Source organism: Harpia harpyja, chromosome 13 (genome assembly GCF_026419915.1).
Source record: "Harpia harpyja isolate bHarHar1 chromosome 13, bHarHar1 primary haplotype, whole genome shotgun sequence".
NCBI lineage: Eukaryota > Metazoa > Chordata > Aves > Accipitriformes > Accipitridae > Harpia > Harpia harpyja.
Window position 1 is genome coordinate 22,212,403 of NC_068952.1, and position 20,067 is coordinate 22,232,469.

Below are 20,067 nucleotides of genomic sequence, written 5' to 3' on the forward strand. Positions count from 1 at the left end.
GACAGATGAGAAGCCTGTATTTGGACAAATATCATATTTCTGTTTAATTTACTATTTTCTGTCCCCCAGTTTATGTACGATATAGGTAATAATTAATTGCATTTCCTTTTTACAAAATCATTTTTTAAATTTAAAATGGCTTTTCAATTCCACTGGATTTTTTGACTAGAGAAAATTAAAACAAAAAAGTTTGATCAAAATATAGAACAAGCTGAAATCTTCAGAGGAAGAAGAAAACAAATTTTTTTTTTGTTGTTACAGTTTCCTGGGTTTTTTTTCCTGAAATTAAATATTGTAGTAATACTGGAGGAATTTGAAGAATAAAATTATTTAAAACTTCAAATGAAAAGTGAACATTTTTTACCTATTCTGTTAGTGTTATTGTCCCAGAAACGGGGTTCATTTACCCAGTGTGCAAGCCAATAACACAGAGTTGAGGTATTTTCAAATTAATTTCATTGATGCATATGAAGGGGTGCCTATCTCAAGACAGCATACCCTTGTCTCAAAAATGCTCACATTTATACACTTAACTAATATATATTCATTGTTATTTTCCTTAATGATTGGTTCTGTATTCTTTGCCCCTCATGTAAATTAGTGCACAGACTCTGTCTTCTTCCTTCATAGTCTTCTTTTGATTAGGCGATATCATTTGAGTAGGTGGTCATGATCTCCCCCTGTAAGAATTACCTTTTACCTACCTCTTCCCTAATCTTGGCAGTTCCAAGCGGTTCTTCAAGGTTTATTGACCAGACCACAATCCATTACCTTTTCTGACATAAAGCCCCATTGTCTAGTAGTTAGATCCTAAACCCTAAATCATGTCCAGTTATTGTTTCCCTATTTTAAATATTAACTGATGAGGGCTCTACACAGGACTTTAGCAGCTCCGTGGTTATTTCAATCATATTATACATATTAATTGATAAAATTCTTTTCCTACATTGTCACTGTTGTTTGGTCTAGTATTCTCAATGCAGATAGAAAGCATCATATGAGAAGTAAATGACATTACTTATGGGTTTTCCACATGATCCTTCATTCCCAAGAGATTTACTTTTCTATCTCATCTCACTTATGTGTTCAATCAACACCTGTATTGACATATATCAGGCACATACAGTATCAACTATTGGAAAATTAGATCCTGACACAAGGCACTGGTTTCTCACAAAGGTGTTGCTCATGGCTATACGTATCATCCCTTATAATTAATAATTCTGTGTTCTGTCAGATCATAACACAGTTTTGGCCTGAGCTTTTCCCCAGTGTATTTAATACCACAGGGATGCTATATGAGCTACTTTATTTCACGATTCAAATGTGAAAAGCTGTTCAATAGCGCAGTAGCCTTTCTTTGCCTGAATAACAATGGCAGCACTGATTGCCCTTAATAACATTATTATGCTACGTGCACAAATCAAGCACTAAGAGCAATCAGGTGGAGAATTAGATTGTTTTAAAAAAACCCTGATCTTTATTCTTGCTACATGCCTACTGGACCTTGAAAACAGTAATAGGATGGCCTTTAAATTCCTACTGCTTTGATAAGAGATGAGAGGTTAAGCCAAATACTTTTCTTCTGGTTTGGTAGCTATAGCTTGCAGGCATTGCTCAGTGCCTAGACGTTACTTAAAGTGGAATTTATGAAAGGAGGACTTGAACTGCATATGTAGTTGGTACAGATGTATAAATATTTTGATACAATGACATTTTATGCAGATGTAGTTGCACACAGGAATATGGAGAGACTAAACCTCAACAATCAGTCCAAAAAACTCTCAAAGGAAATGAAAAGCAAAAAAGCAAAAGGAAACCCAACCCATCAGTGGCTGAACTGGTTCTGGATGAATCAAGATCAAGTCTTGTACTAGCCCAAAAAAACTTCAGAAAAATCAGTGGATTTGATTTCATTTGTCTGCAGCCCTGTCCTGATATAATCAGTTGCTCAAAGTAATTTTTCATATAGCCATGCAGAACTGCTGCCAAGGCTGCTCTTATTCCTCTTAACACCCCAAAGTGTCTGGATAATGCCACCTAAACTCAAAATGTGGCCCATGAGCAGATTCTCCCCTTTTCAAGGGATCAAGACCTTCTTAGAAGATAGCTTACACAAACTCATACAGAGACACCTCTTGAAAACCTGAAGCCTTGAACACCTCTGGTTTATATCAGCCACATTTGTTTCTTTTGTCCTATATTGCCAAAGGGCTGGACAAGGATTAAAAGCAAATTTAAAGACTTAGGGCAAGGAGGGCTCTTCTTTGGGAGGACCCTAGATGGTTCCTTCAGTTTTTTGAGAGAGTTTCAGAAGTCCTGACAATTTGAACCACTTAATTCATTTTGAATTAGCAAACCATTTGGCAGCTCCCTGCAAACAACCCATCCTTGTAAACACATCCTTGTTGGACTGAACACGGACAATATTCTCTTGTGGTCCTTTCCTTGTTTGGTGTTGTTCGTGAAGTACCTGGATAAGGCACACTCTGCCAAATATAAGCAGTTAATTTGAGTGCCCTTTCATTTTACTTTCCCTGTCTCATTCAACTATTCAAGGCTTTTTTTCATTCTTTCTTATTTCGCCATCTCTTACAAATCCCTTCCAGGCAAGGTAATTTATTCTTAGGCAACACACTTATGCAAATGACACAAGGAATATAGGTGTTTGGACTAGAAAGCTACGTAAAGAAAACTTTTGATGACTGCTGTTGGATCCAAAAAAGGTACAATTTAGTGTGAATCACAGAAAAATGTTTATTCTTATGAAGGGAAAATGGATGAAAATTAAACCAGAATTTTCCAGGCATACTCCCTAACTCACTGCAACATCTTCAAGAGATTACTTTCCAATCTATTAACCTGCATAGTCATCATGCCTGCAAACTATAAGTTCACCATCATCAGCACACTGTGCACCACTTTGAGTGATGGAGTTTCTCTGCTATGTGCATTTTCCAGTGTTTCAAGTGTCCAAGGATTTACTAGATCAGTTGCCATGACAGGGCATGTAGCTGCTAAGTTTTTGTATGCACAGGGTAACCCACCTGACTATGCAATCACAGACACTGGGTGCACAGGTATAGATGGGAAGCATACCCAAATCTTACTGGTTTCAAACTTTGCCTCCAATCTTCTGGCAAAATCCTCAACTGGCATAACTCAAAGTAGCACCATTAAGTAGGACCTACTTCTTAAAGTGGTCTAAACCCTTGACAACACACTGGGGATTCGTCCAGCGCTGTGAGTTATGCAGACTAGGTGGTTTTACATCATTGTTTTCTCAGATCTTTACAGTCTTAGGCTGACAATAGACTTGTTCAGTGATGGTGCTAACATTTAACAGTGGACCCAGAGACAGGCAGATAACACCTAAACCTCCCTCTGACTGCTCCATGCCCTCCATGACAAGGGCTTGGGTTTGCTGTTGCCACAAGACAATGAAGATGATGAAGATTTTGCTGCTGTCCTGTGGGAGCTCACAGTCCTGTGGGACTCAACACCTGCTCAGCCATTTGAACACACACACAGAAGAAAATGTGCCAAGTAGCATCGCTACTTCCAACAAAGAGGGAAAAGTCACTTTCACTGACGGACTTTTGCATGAGACATTGAGTCACTTCTCTGGGATTAAACACACCAGGACTCCTCCTGTTCAGTCTGAAGCCTGTCCAGTTCAGCAGATGATCCCAGACTGGCCTTGTGGCTGCAGTAACATGCAAAACCAGAAACACCAGGTGCTGGGTACAGGAGAGCTGAGGAGATGAGTCAGAAGAAACTTCACTAATTGCATAAGTCTGCTCCTGGGTCTGCTGCCAGTTGGCAGAGGGTATAACAGCCTCATTAAGTTTCACTCACAGTGCTGCTCACTTCTAGGTTTGGAAGGGGGAACTGGGGATAGCTTCTTCCTCCACTCGAATTAAAAAAAATCATGAAGAGGTGTTTTCCATTCACCTCACTGATGATGGCTGGCAAGAAGCAGAGATGCCTCTCCAAGCCTAACGCTATTCAAAGAGTTTTTAAGTCCTTCTCTTCAATTTAAATCTAAGGGTCTGTGGAGGAAATCACCTTTTCTGGCTAGAACAGCACCAGACTGCAGCACAGGAGGTCCTCTCGAGTGGCTGAGAACCAAATAACATAAGGTGAAGCATTATTATGAATTCAAACAGTAGTGCCAGGTCTTCCTTATTCCTTCAGCAAGCACAGATTTGCCATTTCATAGTTAAATTAGAAGGCTGATTATTTTGCCTCAACTCTTTAAAGATGGAAAGCTAAGCAGCATCTGATCTTTCCCCTGGGATAAACTGCAGAGAATTAAAAACTTTTTTTTTTTTTTAAACCAGATCATCCCCCCTCCCCCAATAACAACAAAGCCAAGACACTTCTGGGTAGGATGTTTTTAGGCTGGTGGGATATAGATGCCCTGAAGACCATTTCCTTCATTGTGAGGGAAGACAGGAGTGGGACATGTTGAAGACTGCATCCCACATTCTGGGCATTTTCCTCTCCATTCTTAAAGCCTGAATCCTGACTACTTTCCAAACATCCAGTTTCCCAAATCATCCTTCTAATAGTTTTGTTCAGAAAGCCACCCTCCAAAAAGTCAATTCAAAATAGGTTGCAGATGTTTTACATGAGGAGATTTTGATTCTTGTAACTTATTTCTTGCTTTGATTAAACACAGTTCTGATGGGTCTCAGTTCCCTGTTTCCTTCTCTTATTTTTTTCTCATAAAGGTAAATTCACAAACTGTCAGGATGCAAACTAAGCTGAGTTGAACCATCCTTGTCCCTCTGCATCTGGGCCTAGTCCATGAAGTCCTGATGTCTGAAGAGAGAATAACCAGCAATTTTTGTTCCTTTGCAATATACAGAAGCTTTTCTAGTCTCTGACATTATCTGTTCTTTCTTTCCGTTTAAGACAAAGAACACCTATATAACAGCCATGAAATATCAAGGATAGGACATTGCACACATAAGTGCTCTACACCTAACAAATCAATTTTTTCATTTTGCTTAGGAATCTGGCACCTCTGGTTTTCTGCTTGCCCATCACTAAATTGATTTAAAAGCTCTGTATAATGTTTATAAATATGCATCAACTAGACAGAAAATAAGTGTCCTGATCCAATGTCGGGGAAGGTTTCGATACAGTCTCTGGAGCGAGATTAAGACACAAACAAGGTCAAATGCCGTATACCCAAAAGAGTTTTTATTATCAAAAGTATCAAAAGTAGAAAATAGTAGCAATAGGATAGAACAGAAGAAAAGGCAGAAATCAAGCAAGCAGTTGGGATAGAGTTGCAAGGATAGTCACCACCATGGATCCAGCAGCATCTCGTTGGTCCTCTGTCTTCAATTCTTCGGTGGTGGGTGCACACCACGGCTTGTCTCCACGGTCTTTTCTAGGGCATATTTCGGTGAGGTATGCACATATGTATTGTTCATGCACTGTTCACACGCTGCAGGTTTCATCTATCACACAACCTTCGCGTGATGAACACCAGAAACCAGTATCTTATCTCAAAGACTACAGTTTCCATGAGAATGGTAGCCTCCACATTCTTGCATGCTTGTCGGCTTCAGCCCATTTCCTCTCCTGGATGCTTAGTAATTGTCCTTATTGATAGAGGAATGTCCTGCTTAGACAGGCCATCTCAGAGACAAAGGGCTCAAGATAAGCAGTTCACAATCCTTGAGATGAATGGCTTGAGATGACAGTCTAGTCTCTCACACCTAACAATCTTTGAGACAAACAAACAGCTACAGTCTCTCACAATAAGGTACAGAGAGAACAAAAGTGATCTGACCCAAGTTACTCAAGGCAATGTCAAAAGTCACAGAAGAAACGAGGAACCTCAACTCCCATCCCCCTGCTTTTCTTCATCCTTCAAAAGAAAAGCTGTTCCTGTCTGCAAAGCTCATGTCAAAGAGATGGCTGCATCTGGGCCATTTCATACTGAAGTAGGCAGGGGCCTTGACTGCCTGCAGTGGTCCCAAAATTTTTGCATTCTTCTCATTGCTTCCATTGGTGCCAAGCCACAGAAAACTGCTTGTGACTGAAAGCTCAGGAATCTTGGTGTCAGCTCACTTCTGCTTAGCTTAGCAGTCACATCAGTATCTGAAGGTTGCTGCCTTCCAAAGCAGTGCCTGTATCTATTTGATTATGGAAATGAACGCAGAGATCCTGTTAGGAAAAAATCCTAGCCTGTCTGGCATATTAATGGGATAACCCATCTACTCTGGGAGGAAAGCATTCAGTAAAAACTGCTTAGTAGATATTCAATAGTTTTAACCCTCAATGGTGATGCAAAAGTCAAGGTTTTGTATTTGATGCATGTGCTTCAAACCATCTCACCTAGTCTCACAGGATGCAGTTGCAGAGGCAGATGAGCACAGACAGGGTGCAGCAAAGAAAGAAAGGGTACATGAGAGCTAGAAAAATCAAACAGGATCTGAGATCTGCTTAAAGCCATCAAAATTTCTATGGGCTGCCAGTCTGGAAGAAAAGATGGCCTGGGAAGGATATCATACATAAATCAGGAATGATATGAAGAAGGTGGATTAAGACTGAGTGCTCCTTGTCTCTTCCACCACAAGAACTAACAGACATCAGACAAGGATCCTAGGAGCCACATTCAAAGCAAACACACAGACATGGCTCACTACAGGTAGCAGATCTGTGGAATTCTTAGACAAAAAGGAAGCTAAAATCGTTGCTAGACTTGTGTGCCAAATGTGGGAGGAACTGTTCAAAAAAGAAATCATTAGAGATTAGAAAACCCACAGGAAAATGGGAGTCATGTTTTAAAAGTAGTCAGAGGTTTGGAAAGTAACAGGGATAAGAACTGTTAAATATATTCACCCTGTTCTTGCTTATTCATAACCACCTTGTACAGCTAGAACCAGCCATAGCTAAAAACAGGTGAACCTTTTGTTTGACCAGTATGGCCATTCTGTTTCACTCTTACCACAGCCAAAGTTTTCCTACCCAGGCCTGCCACAAATTGTTCACAAATAGTTAGTTTTGGTATAATAGGATGAACCCTGTTGGTCTGGTCTGAAATTGGAGTAGTTAGGAGAGCCTTGCTGTCACAAGTTGCAAGGCAGAATGCTGAGACCTCACACTGTTAACCTGCATATTTGTCTGTGCAGTCTCCTCACCCACACTGACCACAAGACTCCAGGACCTGCCCCACTGCTCAGCCATATGGACAGACATGCCATTAATGCTTGATCTTGATGCACCACCATTCAATTATTCCCATTAACTAGTTCTCTTCCACAGAAAAAGAAATGTATTTATTTAACATAGTACTTCCATAGGCAAACTAGTCTGACAAATCAAGAGACCGATATTGGCTGTTGTTGTAAAGGCAACAGTGGTGCAGGCTTTCACTTTCCTATATACACCTAATTCCTAGCTAATGTGCTTTAATGGGATTGTTACTAGCATGGGAGAGTAATTAATTTTTCATAGTCTTCCTGACCTCTCTGCTGAGTTTGACAGCCAAGGGAGACAATTAGCAGCTATGGTGAGGTAGGTGCATATTTTATGAGTTAGCTGGCAGTGCGGACACACTCAGTTTTCTTTAATGTCTTTAGACAATGAGCTGGGGTGGACTTGAACTGCTGACCCTGTGCAATAAACCACCATGTGGTATTACCACCCTTTTGAGCCAGCTACTGCGTCAGGAGATTATTTTTTAAAATGTGACTAATAGCAGTTCTTTAAAAAAGAAAAAAAAATAACAGTCACAACACTTGTAGTGAGAAATCACACATCCAAGGGCTTGCTTTTTTTTTTTTTCCTTAAACATAGCTGCTACTGTATCATTAAACTATCAAGAATGAATCTGAATAACAAGGAAAGTTGCACAGTATTAAAAACACGTTAACGTCAGTAGGTGGAGTTCAAATGTCATGAGCCACATTTTAGTCCTATGATGTACAGATACATACAATATCTACACATATAGTAGCAGCAGGATGGATGCTCTCCTTACAGAGCTGTAATGGTGATACCAACAAGTGTCAAGACAGTTGCATTTCTAGTTGTACCTGGAGGAAGAGATGCAAAATGCAGCTGGAAAAGAGCTATAAAACCAAGCTCTCAGACTGAGGTGATAGAGTGTGAAGCCTTGAAGCAATAGGCTGTTTTCTTTCACTAACAGGACTGCATGTTATGCTGCCAATTTTATCTTCCATCCTAAAGAAATCATTTCATCTTATTGGACCAAGAGTACATGCCAAAGTACTCAATCTAAGCTCAAGTGCATGTGAATGAGATATTAACAGTATTTAAGAAGTAACCTTTATTGATCAGTTAGAATAGAATATATTCTAATGATACAACTCAAGTCACTATTGACATTTTGAAAACTACTGTCCTCTGAACAGTTCAAGTGAGGAAGTCTGGATCCTTGGTCCAGTCTGACACATGTGTGTTCAGCTATGTCTACAAATACCTGTTTGGTAAACTCTAGGAGGTAAACTTAGAAGCATTGTGTCTTTATTTCAAGGTTATTTCAAGTAACTAGGACCTTCATATTGTTGCAAATATTCTGGTAAAGAAATCAAAACATAATCACATAGAAGAGTTAGGTTTGATTAAGAAGTAAAATTGTGAAGCATGATGTATAGGATTGTTAAGTTTGAAATGTAGCCATAGAAACTGTGTTATGTGTGACTATAGGAACCTTAATATTGTTAAAGTTTGAAATAGCTAACCATAGAAACCTCACCAGGAAGTTACTAGTTTTTCTGTGTTTTGTTTCAAGAAACTAAGGAAACCGTCATGGACACCAGTTTGCTGCTTGGAAGACCCCTTACCCTTCCCATCTCAATTTGAGTATCGAAGGTTCCAATCAGTAGAGCTAAGTGTAACTGACCAATGATTGTTTTTAAATAAGAATATTGATAAGGTTATATAATCAAAGGACCAATCATTATAAAGGTTAAATTTAAGAGCGAGCATAGTATGCATTTTTATGTAAAGAGCTTATGTAACAATGACCTGACAGAAAAAGTCTATAAAAACTGATGGATTTTGATACTAAGTTGGATACGCCTTTGGAGGAGCAATCCCCTGTGTCCCCAGCACTGCAATAAACGAAGTGCCTGCTTCTTAACTTCACATTGGTGTTAAGGAGTTTTATTCCAGATTTTGGTAACAATATTTCTTTGAAAACAGCTTTAAAATTAATTTTAAATATGGGGCTGAATCAAACCGACAGGCACAAATAGGTCTAATCCTTGAAAAAGTACAGAATTTGAAACAAGCTTTACACACACCTGTGCTGTTTCTTCTTTTCCTTCCCCTGCTCCCCCATACCCACTTCCCTTTGATTTTTCGTCTTTCATGTCTCCCTAGTGACAGTTCCAGTAAAGCATTCATTTGTTCAGGGAACTTCACTGAAACAAACCCACTAACATTGTGGCAGTTTCCAGCAACAACCAACCTTTGTGTAGAAAACTGCTGAATTGGTCATCAACTGACTCATGCATTCCCAGTCATCAGGGAAGCTGTGGATTGTACAAAGTCCTTGATCATTCGTATCACAGAAAGGACAGCTTTATTTATTTTACCATCATGACAGGCTCCCCATCCAAAGACACCAGCAGTGTAACTAGATAAACATGCGATCGAAACTTTGTGCATAGCAACTCCTAAAATGATTATTGAAATATATGGTTGTGCTTCTGCTCTCTTTGGGAGCCTGAAACTCTCCAAATAAGAGCAGACAGGATTTAATATTACAGGGAATAATCTTAATCTGGCTCCTAGGGATAGCCTGGGTGGCTTATTCATTTCCATCTCTAAAATCTACAAGAATAGAAGAGTTCAACAGAACAACATGCAAAAAGTGCCTGGGGATCAGAATAATTGACCTAACAACATTCATCTTTAATGCTGTTTTATTTACAGCAGTTACTGTTTTCCCCTTCATATAGCAACATCAGATTAATGTTGCATCCTTGCAATGGCAGCAGCTATTCTTGGCCAGTGAACCTCTTCCAAGTGGGCATGAAAGAGCCCTGGATGGCAGGTAGATTACTTGCTGACATTTTTCTAATTAGTCCTGGCAGCCTGTTCCAAAGCTTAAGCACTGAACAATATGAAAGGAAAAGTAAAGAGAGGTAAGGAAGGGTGAGAGAAGAGGTGACACTAATGACAAACAGCCTGTTCTGAAAGCAATTCAAAGTGGCCAAAAGCCTGAGAACAAGTGTGCCAAGAGGTCCTGCTTCAATCATTTCCACTGTGATGTACATACTCTATAGAGAGAATCCTTACTAAATCAACTTTGTGGTACATTCAGGGAATTATTAATAACTGACTCTCATTCAAAGTCCATTAATTTAGTGGGAGTTTAGCACATGAACATAGGTAAGCATTTGTTTAAATGCTGTACTAAAAAACTGTTCCCTGAATAGTAGCCTCAGAGTTTATAACACATAAGAGTGCATCTATAGTAAGAAACTCCACAGTTTGGCTGACCTTTCCAGGCAGGTGAATACAGTTATATCATTCATTAGTAATCTGTGGGAACAGTCCCTGACACACTGCTGGCCCACACCAACTAGCTCTTTCACATATGGAGCCCAAGTTTTGCTCAGCCCGTACAGCATCTGAGGGATCACTCCCAACATGCAGTCTCTACACACTGCCAGTGCAGGCGTATAAAAGCACGTTAGCATGGCTGAAAGTCATTCCCTGCCAGCTGAACTCAGTGTCTGCAAACTTTCTCAAGCACATTGAATTTATTACTGTGCACACAGCTAGGCAGTCCTGTTGAATTCACATGGGTTTGCTCCTGAGGCAAAAGAGGAGTAACTTAACCTGCTTGACCTTGCATGGGAGAAGTTGAAGTGAGCTCCCATTAGCTGAACTAGGGAAGCAGCAACAGAAAACCTGGGAGATTCAGGAAAGGATGGCCTCCTAAATTGATATATGTGTTAAAATTACTTGCTAGCTTAAAATCAGATGGGTCAGCATGCTGAAGCTGACTGTATGACAGACCTCTGCTCTTCCAACATCAGAAATCCAAGTCATGCCAAAAGAGCACTATCATCCCTACCCACCACTCTGCTTGGGAACACACAGGGTACTTTATAGCAAAAAGCTGATATGCAACTAGAATGATATGTTAGCAAAAATCCAGAGCAATTCTTCTCATGTCAAAAGATCTCTATTTCTTTCCCGTTGGTGTGATCCCCAAAGTAATGACCTCTGGCCTGCTCTCATCTAATCAAATCTATGCAAACTATCTTTTATTTCACTTCTAACTGGCCGAACACTTTTTAGGAACAGAAATACACTCACGCATACTGACCTATAAAGTCAGAGATCTCCAGTTTCAACCTCCTTAGTACAGAGATACTTGACTACCCATTCAGACCCAGACCCACTGTCAAAACTTAAATGATAATCACATTGTTTAAACAGACACATTATACTGCAATTGCACAAAAATATTCAGTGGATTCATAGCTCACAGTAGTATTAAGTAGATTTAACTGATTTTAGGGCTTTTGCCTCTCTCTACTTGAATCATTACTGAAGGACTAAAGATATTAGATACAATTCCCTTAAGTACTTCAGAAATATTATGAATGAAACAGATCAATCTATCAGTGCTTTAGTCAAATCTGACTATCATCCAGCCAACTTTCTCCAAGAAAACTACCAGCCACTGCTGGGACCTTTAACAGAACATCACATCATTTTAACTCTGTATTTCCTTCTCTGATTTAAAGCTGCCTTTCTGATCTACCCTTGAGATCTCTGCTTATTTCTTCTCTTTTAAAAAAAATCTTTGGAATAAAAGTAAAGGCAACCCCAGAGGCTTTAAGTGGTTTTATTTTCATTCATTCCTCATCTTCATTTTCTTGACACAGCTGACAGCAGATTTGGGCTAACAGCTGTATACTCCTAGATTATTCTCAGATGCACAAAAAAAAGAACACCCAGAAAAGCAGGGAGGTGAAAATGCCAATCTATACAGCCACAATGCAACTGAGGCTTCAGAACTGAACACTTCTATATTCTCTTCTAAATTTTTAAAAAAGGTGGAGACTGGAAAGAAATAAAGCCCAAATGCAACCATAAAGTGATATAAGAACCAGAACATAAGCCACACAAGGAGCAAGTCAAAGAGTTAAAAATAAGACAACAAGGAATAAGATTAGAGTTTAATACCTTAAAAAAATATAATAGATTAAGGAAGGACAGAAAGAAATAGCCAGAAATAAAGAAAGGTAGAGATCTGTCCAGGCATCAGGTAAAGGCTCTTAACAGTCAGAATTAAGATGGAAGCTGGCTATATTCTTCAGGTAAATAGAGAGATCCTCATTACAGACATTCAAGAGGTTAAATACAATGCCAATAAGAACATGTCAAAGACAAAAAGCTCTGTGACATGCAGAGGGCTGACAACAGGTGACCCATAAGGGCTGCTTTTGTTTACTACACCTTCAGCTTTTCTTTGGAATTGATGTACCTAGAGTAAGAGTATCTGGCATGCAATAAGCTATGGCATGGGTTGCTCTGAACTGGTAGAAAGGAAACTAGCAACACTGCAACAACAACAACAAAAATCTTCCCAAACATCCATTTTCAAATAAAGTTTCATGCATAGCCACTCATTCTAAGCAAAAGGCAACAAAAGATAAACTTCAACCTTATTCCACCTCCTTTCTTGAAATGCTCTACCAGCTGCCAAAAATACAAGCAGGACAGATTGCCATTACAGCCAGTAGCTCCACAGACTAGTGGCATTTGAAGCAAGGTGAGCTTTTTTCATTTTTTTTTCCCTAGTTTACCAGGTAGGACAAAATGTGTTTGCTTTGACAAAAATAGGCTAGCCACTGGGTCTTGTATTAACACAGATAATTCTCTTCTGCCTCCCAAAACACTACATGGCTTTTTTTATCTGGTTAACATAATGGTGTCAGCTTAGGACATGGTTACTGAGCCCTGCAGTCAGAACCCAGCAGTAAAGATTAACTGAAAAGTGAAATGAGAGGGGGAAGAAAACTAATATAATGCAACCTCTATCAAGAAGCAAAATTTAATTCTTTTTAAACTTTCAGTTTGCTTATTTAACTTTGGGTCTTAAACTACATTTAATTTTGGTTTTATTATAAACAGTCTCCCAGACCTTAAGACTCATGACTGTTCTTTACCTTCTTTGAAATCATAACACTAACTTAAACACTGTGAGATCTTAAAAAAAAAAAAAAAAATCAAAATTGATTTGGTTTTTACTTCTGCTTTCTGCTCCTTGAGCCAGCACACAAGCCGTGACTTCAAATTTTCCTCTCCTATAGCTGCAGACAGCAACTGCTACTGCTTTTCATTTGTTTATTTGTTTTTGTAAGGCAGGAAATTACATCTAATCACATGCCTCCAGATATCAGATCTTTAAGAAACAGAAGAAACGATGTGAGACATGACAACGTGGTATCCTTCTGGTGCCCAACCTTTGCTGTTGTTTTTCCCCTGGTTTACAGCTTAATGAATAATAACTAACTACAACTATCGTTACCTTGGTGACCCTCTGCAGCAAAAACATACACCCTTAAGTTCACCCATACACCCTATAAGTTCACAGAGCAGAGAGACACAGAAAAGTTCTACCATCCTCATTTTACAACTGGGAAACAGAGGGAAACATCAAAACTAGCACATTCAGAAAACTGCTTTACTAAACTGGATGAGAATTCTTCACATGATTAAATGCTTTGATGACTGGTGCCATGATATGCCATGGAAAGGAGAAAGAAAAAAAAAAAAAGTGGCTTTTCAGAAACCTGGTTTCCTACATCTCTGGCCAAAATCTTCAATTCCTGACTAGGCACCCTCTTAGGAACTACATTTGATAATTAAAATCTCCTGTCAAATATTTTATGAGATCCTTTACAAGAGTAAAGATGCTCACTATAGTGATCTAGTGAAATATCTACTTAGATAATCAAAATTACAATCCCAGCAAGATGCATGTCAAGGGAGGACACAGCATCTGGAGTTACAGACTGCTCTCAAGAGAAGGCCATTTCCATTGGGAAATAAGAATTAATGCTTTTATCTTATTTTGTATCTCATTTCAGCAAAGACACAGCTTATGTCTAGTAATTACTTCCGAACATAAGTTACATGTTGAGTATCAACACTTAGACTTGTCATGATGGTCTCAGGTATATTACACAGCTAGATTACTTTAATGGAAGCAAAAGGCCTTTTTGTGGCTCAGAGACATTGCTCAGTCAGGCCATTCTGGAAGGTAAAGTGCTGCCACAGGCTGTTGTCCTTGATGTTTTCTCCCTGCCCCTCAAAGGAACAGCATCTGACTCTTACTTGTGAAACTTCTAAATTGAGAAGTCCGGCACTGTCCTAAGCCTGGGGACCTGGATTGCTCAAGAAGTTCACCAGCACCACACATCCATGGCCTTGACTCCACAATCAGTGAGATTGTAAAGTAGGTATGTTTATTCAGCGCTGGGCAGCACGGGGGGTAGTCCCACCAAAGTCGTGCACGCCTGACTCGGCAGTTCGCTTCAAATTTATACAGTCAAGTGTTACATATACATAGAGTTTCGCAATACGCCTATACATAAGCATGATCTATCCCCGCTTCATATTAAAATTAGTTCCAGAAGTCACAAGGCTGGTCTTGGCTGGTTTTTGGGGTCAACTGCTGCTTCTTATCAGGGACTATCTCCTGCCCAGCCAGCCTCAACAATGCAAACGTTAAGCATCACTTCTCATCCCCTTGGGCCAACAATGCAAACGTTAAGCATCACTTCTCATCCTCTTGGGCCACGTCTACCTCTATTGAAATTTCTTTAACTTCATTATAAGCTAGATAATTATTAAACAGTTCTTATCTACATCCATATATCTACTATATCTACTAAGGTTCCTTTGGCTCCCCGTTTCAGTCCCCCCTTTTCTAGAAAATAGTAAATTCTTTTACTATATCCAACTCTAGTACTTCTAATGCATTGTTTCCCTATCTAGCATTCTCTCAAAATATTTGTTGGACTTGAGTTTTCGTCGCAACTGATTGTTTTTCCATTCGCTGTAGGAATCTCCTGTGCTTTGGAAACACCATAAGCTGCATTGAATTGTTGTACAAAGGATTATTAGCAGAAAAATAATTACTATTGCTGTCACAAACAGTTGTTTTAGCCATGTTAAATTTGGCAACCAGGAAGTTAGTTTTTCCCATACCTCAGAAAATCCCCATGATATGTCAACCATAGTGATAAGATGTAACTCCTTAGAAATTTCCCAAATCTTTCCAATATCTGTCTCTACTTGCTGTCTTTCATTTAAATAAGCACAACAGCTTTGATTTATAAGTATGCACACACCCCCTTCCTTTGCAGTTAACATATCTAATGCAAAGCGATTTTGTATCGTTATCTTTGCCAAGGAATCAATTTTGGCTTGTAATTTTCCTAGAGCATCAGCAGTAGTATTGGCTAAAATCTCAACTACCTCTGATACATTGACTATTGCTTTCTCCAATTCAGATACTCCAAGCATTGGGAAAAGCCATCGTACCACACTGTGGAATGTGGTGCCTTGTTCTATAAGAGGGTTAGAGGTTCTTTTAGTCCTCGTGTGGTGCCATGGGGATCGGAATATTCCCTGTAATTTTCCTAAAATACGGAGTGTTTGTGGGATTATTATTGCCTCTGTGTATTCTCCCCACCAATCGATAGGTAAACTCTTATGTGCCTTCCTGTTTGCACAAAGGTATCAACGTCCGTCAGGGAGATTACAATTGGATGGCTCCCGAGGAGAAGGAAGATAACAACTCCCTGTTAGATTTCCCCATCCTGTATTAGCTATCCCTGTAGAGTGTGATTCATTATATCGAAAGCAAGTTCCATTCAGTGTCCCAAGAAAACTAGAAGTGTTGGCATAATGGGGGCACATCATTATGGGGTCTCCCCCTCTGCCTCTTTCCATGTCTTTTAATCTCCAAGACCAATTGTATCGATCATTATCATGTGCGTCTCTGCTACCCAGATCAAGTTTATACTTCACGATAGTTCTGGAACCATTTCCATATAAACAAGTATAGTTGGCAGTTCTATTCAATAGTGTTTTAGTGCTGTTTGTTCTGAGGGGGACACCAATAAACGGGAAGGTTTCTCCTTGTCTGGGTATTAAGGTACACATCAAACAGCTTGATACATTAATATCCTTTGCTAGCTCCTGGTTATATCTGACAAACAGGTTTTCATCCCATGCTTTACACAGAGTCCCCACAACTGCCCATATTACCGCGTAAAAACTAAATGTCCATCTGGTTTTGTGGTGACTTTCCATGGAGTTTTGGGTATCTTTTTCACTCTGGTGTGATGAATCCAAGCGTTCTGTTCCTTGATTCTGATTGCAGTAAAGGAGGTGAGTAGCACTTGGAATGGTCCTTCCCACTGTGGCTCCAGGATTTTTCTGTAAAAGACTTTACATATACATAATCCCCAGGTTGTATATTATGTACAGGTCCATCCAAACCTCTCCCTTGAGTCCCTACCACATGCTTCCTGATTTTATTGAGCTGCTTACTCAACGCTACCATGTAAGAGGTCACAATTTCGTCCCCAGCTTGCACAGACACCCCTATCTGTATTTCATAGGGTCGTCCATACAAAATTTCAGAGAGGCTCAGTCCTTCCCTCGCCCTTGGTCAAAAGGGCTAAAGGGAAAGACTGAGGCCATGTCAGATTTGCTTCTTGTCCTAATTTCACAATTTGCTGTTTGATTAAGTAAGTGGTTCATTTTTTCCACTTGACCACTCGACTGGGGGTGATATGGAGTATGAAGCTGCCAATCTATACCCAAATGGCGGCTAATTTGTTGTACTATTTTTGAGACAAAATGTGGTCCTCTGTCAGAGGATATGGTTGCTGGAACCCCAAAACGTGGTATTATCTCTTGCACCAGTATTTTAGTTACCTCCCGAGCTTTAGCCGTTCTTGTTGGGAATGCTTCTGGCCAACCTGAAAAGGTATCAGTTAATACCGATAAATATCGATACCCCCCTTTTCTTGGAAGTTCTGTAAAATCAATTTGCCATTGTTGTTCAGACCCATTGCCTTTTCCAATCTGGCCCATTTCCCGCTTTGGGGTATTCTTAGGATTAGTCTGAAGGCAAAGATCGCATTGTTGAGTCACCTGTCTCACCGTGGTATATAAATTTCTAGCCACAATTTTTCTTATCAAATGATTATACAGAGCCTCTGTCCCCCAATGTCTTTTCCTATGTTCCTCCTGTATCAAATGCCACAGTAAGCAAGAGGGAATGATTAGCTTTCCTTGTGGGGTATGAGCCCACCCCTCTTCAATATATGACCCTTCTAAATCTGTAATGAGTTTCTGATCTTCCCTGGTATATTCTGGCTTACCTTTTAGGGAGATTTGTCTACCAGGAACTAAAGCCCCTTCTATTTTTACCTTTGTTTTGGCCACTTGTTTTGCCTCTCTGTCCGCCAGCTCATTCCCTCTTTCCAAATCTGAGCTCACTTTCTGGTGTGCCTTAATATGCATAATTGCTGCTTTCTTAGGGAGCTGGACAGCTTCCAGTAACTTCAGAATTTCTTCTGCGTGTTTGCTATTTTTCCCCTCGGAATTCAATAGTCCTCTCTCCTTCTACATTGCTCCATGTGAGTGTACAACTCCAAAGGCATATTTTGAGTCTGTATAAATGTTCACAACTTTGCCCTGGGCCAATTCCAGGGCGTGGGTTACAGCAATTGTTTCTGTCTTCTGTGAGGAGGTGTTCATGGGCAAAGCCCCTGATTCTATTACCTCTTGGCTGGCGGTGACAGCGTATCCCGCATGTCGATTACCATTTAGGACATAACTGCTTCCGCCTGTGAACCAAGTTTCCCCATTTCCATGGGGCTGTCTTTCAGGTCTGGGCGACTGGTGTATGTTGTGTACTTCTGGTGTATGCTTCGGTGGTTTCCAAACAGTCATGATGTACCGGTTCTCCTGTGTTCCTGCTGAGAAAAGAAGCTGGGTTGACAATGTTAGTGACCACAATCTCTACATCATCCTGCTCTACCAATATAGCTTGATATCTCAGGAATCTTTGCAGAGAGACCCAAAGTCCACCCTTTGCTTCCAGTACTGCTGATACTGTGTGAGACATCAAAACAGTCATTTTCTGGCTCAGAGTAAACTTTCGGGCTTCCTGTATATTCAATATCACAGCCGCAACCGCCCGCAGGCATCCAGGCCAACCTTTTGCAGTCATGTCTAACTGCTTAGAGAGGTAGGCAACTGCCCGTCGATACGGACCCAGGTTTTGTGCTAATATTCCCAGGGCAATGCCCTGCTTCTCATGGGAGTAAAGAAGAAACGGCTCACTCACATCTGGGAGTCCTAAGGCCGGGGCCGACATCAAAGCCTTTTTCAGTAGCTCAAAGGCTCGTTCGGTCTCCTTGTTCCACTCAAGGTGTTTCTGCTCAGTGGCTGTCAATGCATACAGTGGTTTAACAAGCAATCCATAATTACAGATCCACAATTGGCACCACCCCGTCATTCCCAGAAAAGTCCGTAACTCTTTTACTGTCTGAGGTCTCTGAGTTTGACATATTGCCTCTTTACGGGCCTGTCCCAAAGTTCTTTGTCCCACGCTAATTTCATAGCCCAAATGATTCACTTTGCGTTGCGTTACCTGTGCCTTTTTCTTGGATACCTGGTACCCCTGGAGTCCCAGGAAATTCAACAGACTCACCGTCCATGTCATACAATCTTTCTCTGTCTTGGTGGCGATCAGGATATCATCCACATACTGCAACAGCTTTCCCTTCCTCAGACGGGGCTTCCCAGGATTCTAAGTCTTTTGCAAGCTGATTGCCAAAAATGGTAGGACTATTCTTAAATCCTTGTGGCAACACCGTCCAAGTGAGCTGGGTCTTTCGACCACTCTTGGGGTTTTCCCATTCAAATGCAAATAATTTTTGGCTGGCTTCATGGAGAGGGAGGCAAAAGAGAGCATCCTTCAAATCTAAAACAGTAAACCAAGTCAATTCAGGTGTTAATACGGTCAACAGGGTATATGGGTTCGCCACTACCGGGTAAAGATCTTCAGTTATCTTATTCACCGCCCGTAAGTCTTGGACCACCCGATATGACCCATCGGGCCTCCGAACAGGTAATATAGGGGTATTGAATTCAGACTCACACTCTTTTAATAATCCCAACTGCAAAAATTTTTCTATCACCGGCCAGATTCCTTCTCTGTCTTCCTTCTTTAGGGGATATTGTTTAATTCTTACTGGCTTTCGGCCTTCCTTGATCCTAACTTCAACAGGTGGAGCACTTTTCGCTCTTCCAGGTGCATCGGTAGCCCATACCCCTGGGTACACTTGGTTTAAGATGTCCTCGTTAATGTTTCCTTCTAGGGGGAGACTGGTTAAGGTTAGGCTCAATATTTGAATATATTGCTGATCTTTTACCTCCAGAGTAATTTCTCCCTTTTCGAATACAATTTTTGCTCCCAATTGTTCCAACAAGTCCCTTCCCAAAAGTGCCTTTGGGGAGTTGGGCATATATAAAAATTTATGAATGCCCCACTGTTTTCCTAATTTATATTCTAAAGGTTTACAAAAATATGTCTTTTCACTTTGGCCAGTCGCTCCTTTCACCATGACATAATCATCTCCCAGGGGCATCAAAGCTTGATTCAGAACCGAATATGTTGCTCCTGTGTCTACCAAAAATTCTACCTCTTGTTGTGTTTTCCCTAGCTTAATTATAACCAGTGGATCCGCTAGGGTAGATTCCCCAGGTTCCCGTCAATCTCCCTTCACATGGGCTACCGTTCTTCCTGTTTGAGCCCTCTGATCCTCCTTCTTGTTCTTTGGGCATTCCTTTTTCCAATGACCAAATTTCTTACACAAAGCGCATTGATCCTTGCCCAGTCGGGGCAAGTCTCGTCTAGGCCCTCTTCCTCTTTCTTCCTGGATAACAGCCATTAATTTCCTTTGCCCTTGCCTATATCCTTCCTCTCTGTTACTAAATACTCTCCATGCTTCATCCAAC

The 20,067-nt window shown here is 40.4% G+C and overlaps 1 long non-coding RNA gene across 1 annotated transcript; it reads right to left on the reverse strand.

Moving 5' to 3' along the window:
• Positions 1 to 17,968: 17,968 nt before the first annotated feature.
• On the reverse strand, positions 17,969 to 19,631 carry LOC128150558 (uncharacterized). Its single transcript, XR_008238093.1, has 3 exons — positions 18,758 to 19,631; positions 18,392 to 18,492; positions 17,969 to 18,017 (listed from the first exon to the last, which is right to left on the reverse strand). It is a non-coding gene; the product is annotated as an uncharacterized LOC128150558 (long non-coding RNA).
• Between the last annotated feature and the right edge of the window lie 436 nt (positions 19,632 to 20,067).